Raw genomic sequence first — 10549 nt, forward strand, 5'->3', positions numbered from 1 at the left:
TGCTTGAACCCAGGAGGTGGAGGTTGCAGTGAGCCAAGATCATACCACCACACTCCAGCCTGGGTGATAGAGTAAGATTCAGTCTCAAAAAATATTATATATTTGAAATGCTGTAAAATAACTGGCAAACTAGACAAGTGAAAATATTCTCTAAAAGATGAAGAGGCTGGGCATGGTGCCATGCACCTGTAGTTCTAGCTACTTCGGAGGCTGAGGCAGGAGGACTGCTTGAGCCCAGGAGTTTGAGGCCAGCTTGGACAACATAGTGAGACTCTGTTAAGAAGGAGGAGAAGAAGATTCTATTTTGACATGTAAGAAGCTTGGAAGTAAGTTGTTACTCTGCCAACAAGTAAAAAGCTGAACCAACTGAAAAATCAACAGCTTCCTCTTGGATTCGTCACAGGGCAAGCTGCTGTACTCAACACTGGAGAAAAAGACAGGTGGATATGGAGAATCACAATTTACCAGAGCACAAGAAACCCATGAGCAAAAATATCCCTGGGAACCAGACTTGAACTGTAACTGATGAATTGTTGGAGGCTTAATGTGAACAAGTCTGAGAGTTAAAAATTCCAGGTCTTCACCTGTGGTAGCTCACACCTGTAATCCCAGCAGATTGGGAGGCTGAGCTGGGCGGATCACCTGAGGCCAGAAGTTCGAGACCAGCCTGGCCAACATGGTGAAACCCCATTTCTACTAAAAAATTAGCTGGGTGTAGTGGCACCTGTCTGTAATCCCAGCTACTCAGGAGGCTGAGGCATGAGAATCACTTGAACCCAGGAGGCAGAGGTTGCAGTGAGCCAAGATTGTACCACTGCACTCCAGCCTGGGCAACAGAATGAGACTCCATCTCAAAGAAAAAAAAAAAAAAAAATTCCAGGGGACCTAGTTACAGGAGGGACCCCCCAACACACACACACTTTTGTGAGTTTTACTTACCTCCAGGAGGTTAACCGGGTTCTCATATGAAATATGCCAGAGCATTCTGTTCAGCTTCACAAGGCCTGCCCTCAAGAGGAACTATTTTACCAGAGCCTAAAGTATTGTTTTGTTTTGTTTTCAGAGCCTACAATTTCACAGGCTCTTTGAAAGATTGAGACAATCATAGGTTTAGAGAGCACTCTCCGACACTTTACCAACACATTACTAAAGAAACTGCAGTTTCTTTTGTTCAGCACATAAATCATGTCTTGCTATCAAAAAGAAAAAATTATGAGACATACATACTAAAGGACAATAGAACGTAGTTTGAAAGGACAGAGCAAGCATGAGAGCCAGACTCAAATATGGCTGGGATGTTAGAATCATCAGGCCAGGAATTTAAAAATAACTATGATTAATGCTAAGTGGGGGCGGGCATGGTAGCTCACGCTTGTAATCCCAGCACTTTGGGAGGCAGAGGCAGGCGGATCACCTGAGGTCAGGAGTTTGAGGCCAGCCTGCCCAATACAGTGAAACCCCCGTCTCTACTAAAAATACAAAAATTAGCTGGGCGTGGTGTCAGGTACCTGTAATCCCAGCTACTTGGGAGGCTAAGCCAGGAGAATTGCTTGAACCTGGGAGGCAGAGGTTGCAGTGAGTTGATGAGATTGTGCCACTGCACTCCAGCCTGGGCGACAGAGCTAGACTCTGGTCTCAAAAAAATATATATGCTAAGGGTGCTAATGGATAAAGTGTACAGCATGCAAGGCCAAATGGATAATGTAGACAGAGAGATGGGAATTCTAAGAAAGAACCAGAAGGAAATGTTAGAGATCAAAAACACCATAACAGAAACGGTGAATGCCTTTGATGGGCTCGTCAGTAGGCTGGACACAGCTGAGGAGAGAATCTCTGAGCTTGAGAATATGTCAACAGAAACCCCCCAAAACAGAAGAGAAAACACTCTTCTTTCTGAAGACTGAAAACACACACGCACATGCACGCACGTGCACACACACACCCCACACGCACACAAAAAGCCCAGAACAGAATATCCAAGAATTGTGGGACAATTGCAAAGGGTGTAACATACACAAAATGGGAATACCAGAAGGAGAAGCAATAAAGGAACAGAAGAAATATTTGAAGCCACAATGACTGAGAATTTCCCAACTTAAAGTCAGACACCAATCTACAGATCCAGGAAGAATTTGAGAACACGAGGCAGGATAAAAGCAAAAAAAAAAAAAAAAAAAAAAAAAAAATTACATCTAGGCATATCCTATGCAAGCTGCAGAAAATCAAAGATAAATGCAAAATCTTGAGAGAAACCAGAGGAAAAAAGCCAACTTCCTCATAGAGGAGCAAAGATAACAATTACATCTGGCATCTCCTCAAAAACCACGTAAGCAAGAACAGAGTGGAGTGAAATAGAATCATGCACTGCATAAAGACATTTCGGTCAATGATGGACCACGTACAGTCGTACGGTGGTCCCATAAGATTATCACACCATACCTTCACTGTAGGTATTCTACATTGAGATATGTTTAGATACACAAACACTTGCATTGTGTTACAGTCACCTACAGCATTCAGTACGATAACATGCTGTAAGGGTTCGTAGCCCAGGAGCAACAGGCTATCTCACACAGCCTGGGTGTATAGTAGGCTCTGTTATTTAGCTCTGTGTAAGTTCCCTCTATGATGTTTGCACAACGATGAAATCACCCAATAATGCATTTCTTCAAATTATCCCTGTTGCTAAGTGGTGCATGATTGTATTTAAAAAGTGTTGTGAGAGAAAAACCACCTACCTGGAATTCTGGGACCTGTGAAATTATCCTTCAAAAGTGAAGAAAAAGTAAAATGCAAAACTATGTATCTTCCATTCACAGAAGATAACACAGGAGAAAGCCTAGATGACCTTGGGATTACTTTTTAGATAAAACACCGAAGCCTTGATTCATGGAAGAAAAGATTGATAAGATGGAGTTAATTAAAATGAAAAACTTCTGCTCTGCAAAAGACACTGTTAAGAGAATGAGAAGACAATTGACAGACGGGGAGAAAATATTTGCAAAAGACGCATTTGATAAACGACTCATCCAAAATACACAAAGAACTCTTAACACACAACCATAAGAAAACAAACAATCCAATTAAAAAATGGGCAAAAGATCTAAACACACACTTCACCAAAGAAGACATACAGATGGCAATTACATATAAGAAAAGATGCTTAACATCATATGTCATTAGGGAATTACAAATTAAAACAACAATGAGATACCACTACATACATATTAGGATGGCCCAAATCCAAAACACTCACAAGACCAAATGTTGGCAGGGATATGGAACAGGAACTTTCATTTGTTGCTGATGGGAATGCAAAATGGTACAGCGACTTTGAAAGACAGTTTGGCGGTTTCTTACAAAACTAAACACATTCTTATCATACAATCTAGCAATTTTGTCCCTTGGTATTTATCCAAATGAGTTTAAAACTTATGTCTACACAGAAAAAACCTGCACATGAATGTTTATAGCAGCTTTATTTGCGATTGCCAAAACGTGGAAGCAATCAGGATGTTTTTCTGTAGGTGAATGGATAAATAAGCTGCAGTGCATTCATACAATGGAATGTTATTCAGTGCTAAAGAGAGATGAGCTATCAGGCCATGAAAAGACATGAAGGAAACTTAAATGCATATTTCTAGATGAAAGAAGCCAATCTGGAAAAGCTACCTACTGTATGATTCCAACTACATGGCATTCTGGAAAAGGCAAAACTTTGAGGATGGTAAAAGATCAGTGGTTGCCGGGGGTGGAGAGAGAGAAGGATGAACATGCAGAGCACAGAGGATTTTTAGGGCAGTGACACTATTCTGTATGACGCTACAATGGTGGATATATATCATATACATTTGTCCAAACTCAATACTCAACACCAAGAGTGAACCCTAATGTAAACTATGGTCTTTGGGTGATAATAATGTATTAATATAAGTTCATCTATTGCAACAAATGTACTTTTTTTTTTTTTTCAAAGTCAGAGTTTCACTCTTATTACCCAGGCTGGAGTGCAATGGCACGATCTCAGCTTGCTGCAACCTCCGTCTCCTGGGTTCAAGTGATTCTCCTGCCTCAGCCTCCCAAGTAGCTGGGATTATAGGTACACACCACGAGGCCCAGCTAATTTTTGTATTATTAGTAGAGACGGGGTTTCACCACATTGGCCAGGCTGGTCTTGAACTCCTGACCTCAGGTGATCCACACACCTCAGCCTCCCAAAGTTCTGGGATTACAGGTGTGAGCCACTACTCCCGGCCCAAATGTACTATTTTGATAGTAGCAGAGACTATGTGGGGACAAGGGGTTTATGGAAATCTCTGTGCCTTCTGCTTAGTTTTTTTTTTAAAAAACAATAAGTTTATTTAAACAACAAGACACTTGACTTGAAGGGAAAACTATCGAGGATTCTTTTTTATTTTTTTAGAGTAATTTCTCCCTACTTAAAGATAGATTGCCCTACATGTAACAGCTATGTACAAAAAAGTTATAAAATTGTTCTTGGTTTTATAATGACAAATGAAAAACATTAAAATTCTCCAACTGAACAAGGTATGCAAGGATTTTTATGTGGTATTTTTGTTGTTGTTGTTGTTGTTGTTAAAACACTGAGAGCAAAATAACTTACTGGAATATAAAGGTAGAAGTTGAATGAACATGCCACTAATGGAGAAAGGGGATATTTTCACAGAATCCATATTTTTCCCCATCCCGTCTCCACTTGATGCCAATCAAAACATACCATTGGCTGTTCAGTTTTTTAAAATGCAGCACACTTGTGCACATATATCAGTTACTTTATGTACATAAAGGAATGGGGAAGGGGGAAATCAAAGAATAGAGAAAACTATATTGTAATAGTCAGGATGCAGTGGAACGAAATTGCAATTTTCTAATTAAGAATGCAATCTTGTAATCTTGGTCTTTAAAGAACTGAGTGCTGGAGTAAAGAAGCAGATTCGGGTTGGGTGTGGTGGCTCATGCCTGTAATCCCAGCACTTTGGGAGGGTGGATCACGAGGTCAGTAGTTCGAGACCAGCCTGGACAACACAGAGAAACCCCATCTCTACTAAAAATACAAAAAAATTAGCTGGGCGTGGTGGCACACGCCTGTAATCCCAGCGACTTGGGAGGCTGAGGCAGGAGAATTGCTTGAAACCGGAAGGTAGAGGTTGCAGTGAGCCGAGATTGCACCACTGCACTCTAGCCCGAGCAATAAGAGCAAAACTCCGTCAAAAAAAAAAAAAAAAAAGCAGTTTCCCTTCTCAGTAGATACCTCCCGTCTGCTGTTGGAACACATCAACTGTATCTTCAGCCTCCATTTCCAACTGTGCAAGTGTGTCTGTTTCATTGATTGGTCGCCCGTCAGATCAGAATCTGATCTGCCTCATTGACAAATCCTGTCGTTCACAATAGGCTTTTATTAGTTTACTGAGTGGTATATGCCTCTTAATCTTAAACTTCACCACAAAACCATCCTGCCCCACCACCTTCAAATTAATATAATCATTTGTTCTCAGTCTTGACTCCTTCCTCGGGCTTTTCATCGGCCATGGCGAGCGCCGGAGTGTCCTCAGCTGCTGCTTCACAAAAGAGGTACCAGATCCTCACCAAAGGAGCACACAAGCAGCACCAGGAGGGGCAGAAGAACCCTTCTGCTCAGTTTTGCTGTGAATCTATCCAGTGTACATCCTACAGGCAATTGAGATATTGACACTATAATGACTCTGTGCTAATAAATTAGAAATTTTGGATAAAATGGTCAACATTTTTGAAAAACACAACAAAGCTTATGGAACACTATGTATAATCCTATATCTATTAGAAAAATTGTATCAGCAATTAAACATTTTCCTACAAAAAACACTTCCAGATGGTTTAGCTGCTTAATTCTTCCGAACATTAAATAAAGAAATAACACCAGTTTAACACAAACTCCTTCAGAGAATAGAAAGAACACTTCCTAACTTTTTGGATGAGGGCAGCATAACCTTGATATTAAAACTGAACTAGGACATTACACAAAATGATAATTACAGAACAATTTCTGTCAAAACATAGACACAAAATCCTAAACAAAAGTAATAGCAAATCAAATTCAGTACTAAATAAAAAATGATAATGCATCATGACAAATTTTAATTCACTCCAGAAATGTAAGGTTGACTTCACATTTGAAAACCAATTATATAAGTCACTGCATTAAAAGTATAAAGGAGCAGGCCGAGAGCGGTGGCTCACGCCTGTAATCCCAGCACTTTGGGAGGCCGAGATGGGCGGATCACGAGGTCAGGAGATCAAGACCATCCTGGCTAACACAGTGAAACCCGGTCTCTACTAAAAATACAAAAACTAGCCGGGCGAGGTGGCGGGTGCCTGTAGTCCCAGCTGCTTGGGAGGCTGAGGCAGGAGAATGGCATAAACCCGGGAGGCGGAGCTTGCAGTGAGCTGAGATCCGGCCACTGTACTCCAGTCCCGGTGACAGAGCGAGACTCCGCCTCAAAAAAAAAAAAAAAAAAAAGTATAAAGGAGCAAAATCATATTTCAGTAGATGTTTAAAAAGCAATTCATAACAATTCAACATTTATTCATGATAAGAATTCTTAGCAAGGTAAGAATAAAAGGAAATTTTCTTAATCTGATAGCAAATTTTAAAAACACAGCAAACTTTACATTTTATGGCATAAAGTATTAAAAATGATCCCTTTGAGATTGGAACAAATTGAGGATGTCCACCACCACCATTTCTGTTCCATATTGTATGGGAGTCCTAGCCAGTGCAATAAGGCAAGAAAAAGAAATAAAAAGGGTAAAGTTTGAAAAGAAAAAAATAAAACTGTGGCTCTTCATTGATAACATGATTATGTAGGTAGAACATTTTTAAAAACTAAGTGCTGGGCCCAGTGACTCATGCCTGAAATCTCGGTGCTTTGAGAGGCCAAGGCAGGATAATCACTTGTAGCCAGGAATTTTAACCAGCCTGGGCAATATAGGGAGACTACAAAAAATTTAAAAATTAGCCAAGGGTGGTGGTTGCATGCCTGTGATCCTAGCTACTTGGAAGACTGAGGTGGGAGGATCACTTGGGCCCAGGAGGTTGAGGCTGCAGTGAGCTGTGATTGCACCACTGAACTCCAGCCTGGACAACAAAGCAAGACTTTGTCTCAAAAAACAAACAAACAAACAAAACCCTAAAACTACAGATATGCTATAAGTTAATAAATTTAGCAAGGTTCCTGGAAACAAGGTTGACATTGAAAAATTTCCACAAGTGGGCAATAGCCATTAGAGAATGAAAAAAAAGTCAATAAAAAAATCAAATCCCAAACACCTAGGAATAAATCTGACAAAATATTCTTATAATTTTTTTTTTTTAAACTAGAGACGACGTCTCACCATGTTGCCTAAGCTGATCTCAGATTCCTGGGTTCAAGCAATCTTCCCAGCCTCAGCCTTCCAAAGTGCTGGGATTACAAGCACAACCCACCACACCTGGCCTATGCTCATGATTTTATACAGAAAACTATAGAATATTAATGAAAGGGGACAAAGACCTTTTTAAAAATACAGAGAGATACACTGTGTTCATAGATTGCTAGTGTCGTGTTATAACGTGGCCAATTCTCACCTCAGTTGACCTACAGATTCAATACAACCTAATATAACCTCATTTCCTGCTGGTAGGAATGTAAAATGGTATAACTTCTTTGGAAAACAGTTTTACATTTTCTCCAAAGGATAAACATAAGGTTACTTGTGGACCAACAATTCTAATCCTAGGTGTATATTCGAGGAAAACATACGTTCATACAAAAATTTGTGCATGAATGTTCAAAGTAGCATTATGCATAATAGCCCAAATGTGGAAAAAACAGATGAATAGATAAAGAAATGTGGTATATCCGTGGAATGAAATATTACTCAATCATGAGCAAGATTGAAGTACTGACAGGAGCTACAACATAGATCAACTTTGCAAACATTATGCCACATGAAAGAAGCTACTCACAAAAGACCACATGTTTGGCCGGGCGCAGTGGCTCACGCCTGTAATTCCAGCACTTTGGGAGGCCTAGGCGGGCAGATTATGAGGTCAGGAGATTGAAACCATCCTGGCTAACACGGTGAAACTCCGTCTCCACTAAAAATACAAAACATTAGCCGGGCATGGTGGCGGGCGCCTGTAGTCCCAGCTACTCAGGAGGCTGAGGCAGGAGAATGACGTGAACCTGGTAGGCGGAGCTTGCAGTGAGCCAAGATCACACCGCTGCACTCCAGCCTGGGCAACAAGGCAAGACTCTATCTCCAAAAATAAATTTTAAAAAGACCACATGTTTATGATTCCATTTATATGAAATATCCAGAACAGGCTTATCTATAAAGACAGAAAAATAGAATTAGTGATTGTCTATGCTGGGGGTAGAGTGGGAGAGAAAACAGAGTGACTGTTGATGGGTATGGAGGTTTTCTTAGAGGGTGATGAAAATATTGTAAAATTGATTGTGGTGACAGCTGTACAACTCTGTAAATATATTAAAAATCTATTGAATTATACACTTATTTACATGGGTGAATTATGTGGTATGTGAATTACATCTCAATAAATCTATTTTGCAAAAAAGTTTTTAATCCTTGAAGGTTCTTTTCTTTTTCTTTTCTTTTCTTTTTTGTGTTTATTTATTTATTTGTTTATTTATTTATTGAGATGGAGTCTCCCTCTGTCACCCAGGCTGGAGTGCAGTACAGAATCTTGGCTCACTGCAACCTCCACCTGCCAGGTTCAAGTGATTCTCCCACCTCAGCCTCCCATGTAGCTGGGATTACCGGCATCCACCACCACGCCCAGCTAGTTTTTGTATTTTTAGTAGAGACAGGGTTTCACCATGTTGACCAGCCTGGTCTCCAACTCCTGACCTGAAGTGATCCACCTGCCTCGGCCTCCCAAAGTGCTGGGATTACATTTTGGTGGAAATCAACAAGCTGATTCTAAAATGTATATGGAAATGCAAAAGGCCAAAACTAATCATCATAAATAAGTACAAAAATGAAGGACTTAAATTACCTGTTAGTGAGAATTATTACAAAACTCTAGTAGTGAAAACAGTTGGTATCGGCAAACTTACGGACAAGTAGACCAATGCGACACAACAAAGAGTTCAGAAACAGACCCACATCTCTATGGTCCAGTGAAATGACATAAGGAAAGAATGACCTTTTCAACAAATGATACTGCATACATTTAATATTCATGTGGGAAAAAAATGAACTTTGACTACTACCTTAGGCCATATAGAAAAGTTCATTCTAGGTAGATTATTAATCAAAATGTGAAGAACAATGAAAATAGACTTTCCAAATTCAGAAAAAGAAAGCATTTGTCACCTAAACTTTTATACCCAGTACATTTATCATTCAAATGTAAGGGTAGATTAAAGACATTTTCAGATGTACACCTTCTTACAAATCTACTGGAAGATGAGCTCCTAAAAAAACAAGAGAATAAAACACAAAAGAGGAAGACATGGGCTTCAGGAAATGGGGGAATCCAATCTTGGAAGGATGGTGCAGGAGATTACAGCTTGAGGGCTGTTCACCTGGGCTGGAGAGCAACCAATTGGGATTAGGACAGATGGAAAGCCTTCAGAAGAGATTGCTTCAAGAAAAGGAAACGAACAGAATTCTTGATGTGTCTGAACATCCTAACGGGGGATTTGGACCACTAGGATTGAAATGGTGGTAATTACATGGAAGACTAAATGAACATCAGCAACAACACAAGATAAGCATGTACTCCAGAAGAACAAAGAGCAAAAGTGATCATAGCACCTGACACAGATCAGATAAGAATGACGATTATGTAGTTATAGTAAGGTCCACATTGAATATTGGCTAAACAAAATTATCATGCAACCACATTGGGAGGCTGGTATGACTGGAAGTGTGACTGAATGTGGTAAAGGTGAGGAGTCAAAGAGAACTAAATTGGCCAGGCACAGTGGCTCACATCTGTAATCCCAGCACTTTGAGAGGCCGAGACAGGCAGATCACCTGAGGCCGGGAGTTCGAGCCCAGCCTGGCCAACATGGCGAAACCCCGTCTCTACTAAAAATACAAAAATTAGCTGGGCATGGTGGCATTTGCCTGTAATCCCAGCTACTTGGGAGGCTGAGACATGCGAATCACTCGAACCCGGGAGGCAGAGGTTGCAGTGAGCCTGGATTGCGCCACTGCACTCCAGCCTGGGCAACAGAGCAAGACTCTGTCTTAAAAAAAAAAAGAGAGAGAGAGAGATTGAGAGAGAACTAAATCCTCATCTTCCATACTGGGAAGTCAAAAGATGATTTCCTAAACTGAAATATCAAGAAGTCATAATGAAAGCAAGTTATTTAGAGAATATCTATATAAAAAATAACTGATTGCATTGAAGATCACTGGCACTGGGGAGAAAGAGATAGTATGAAGGACGGGACAGCTGCTCTTTTTTAACCTGCCCCATAGATTCCTGGCATCTAAATTAAATTATGCACACATACACCTTTGGTAAAAATTAGAA

At 40.3% G+C, this 10549-nt stretch overlaps 1 pseudogene; it reads right to left on the reverse strand.

The window, feature by feature from the left end:
- Window positions 1–5261: 5261 nt before the first annotated feature.
- On the reverse strand, window positions 5262–5550 carry LOC111537292 (annotated as a pseudogene).
- Window positions 5551–10549: the final 4999 nt, after the last annotated feature.

This window comes from Piliocolobus tephrosceles, chromosome 16 (genome assembly GCF_002776525.5).
Source record: "Piliocolobus tephrosceles isolate RC106 chromosome 16, ASM277652v3, whole genome shotgun sequence".
Classification (NCBI taxonomy): Eukaryota; Metazoa; Chordata; class Mammalia; order Primates; family Cercopithecidae; genus Piliocolobus; species Piliocolobus tephrosceles.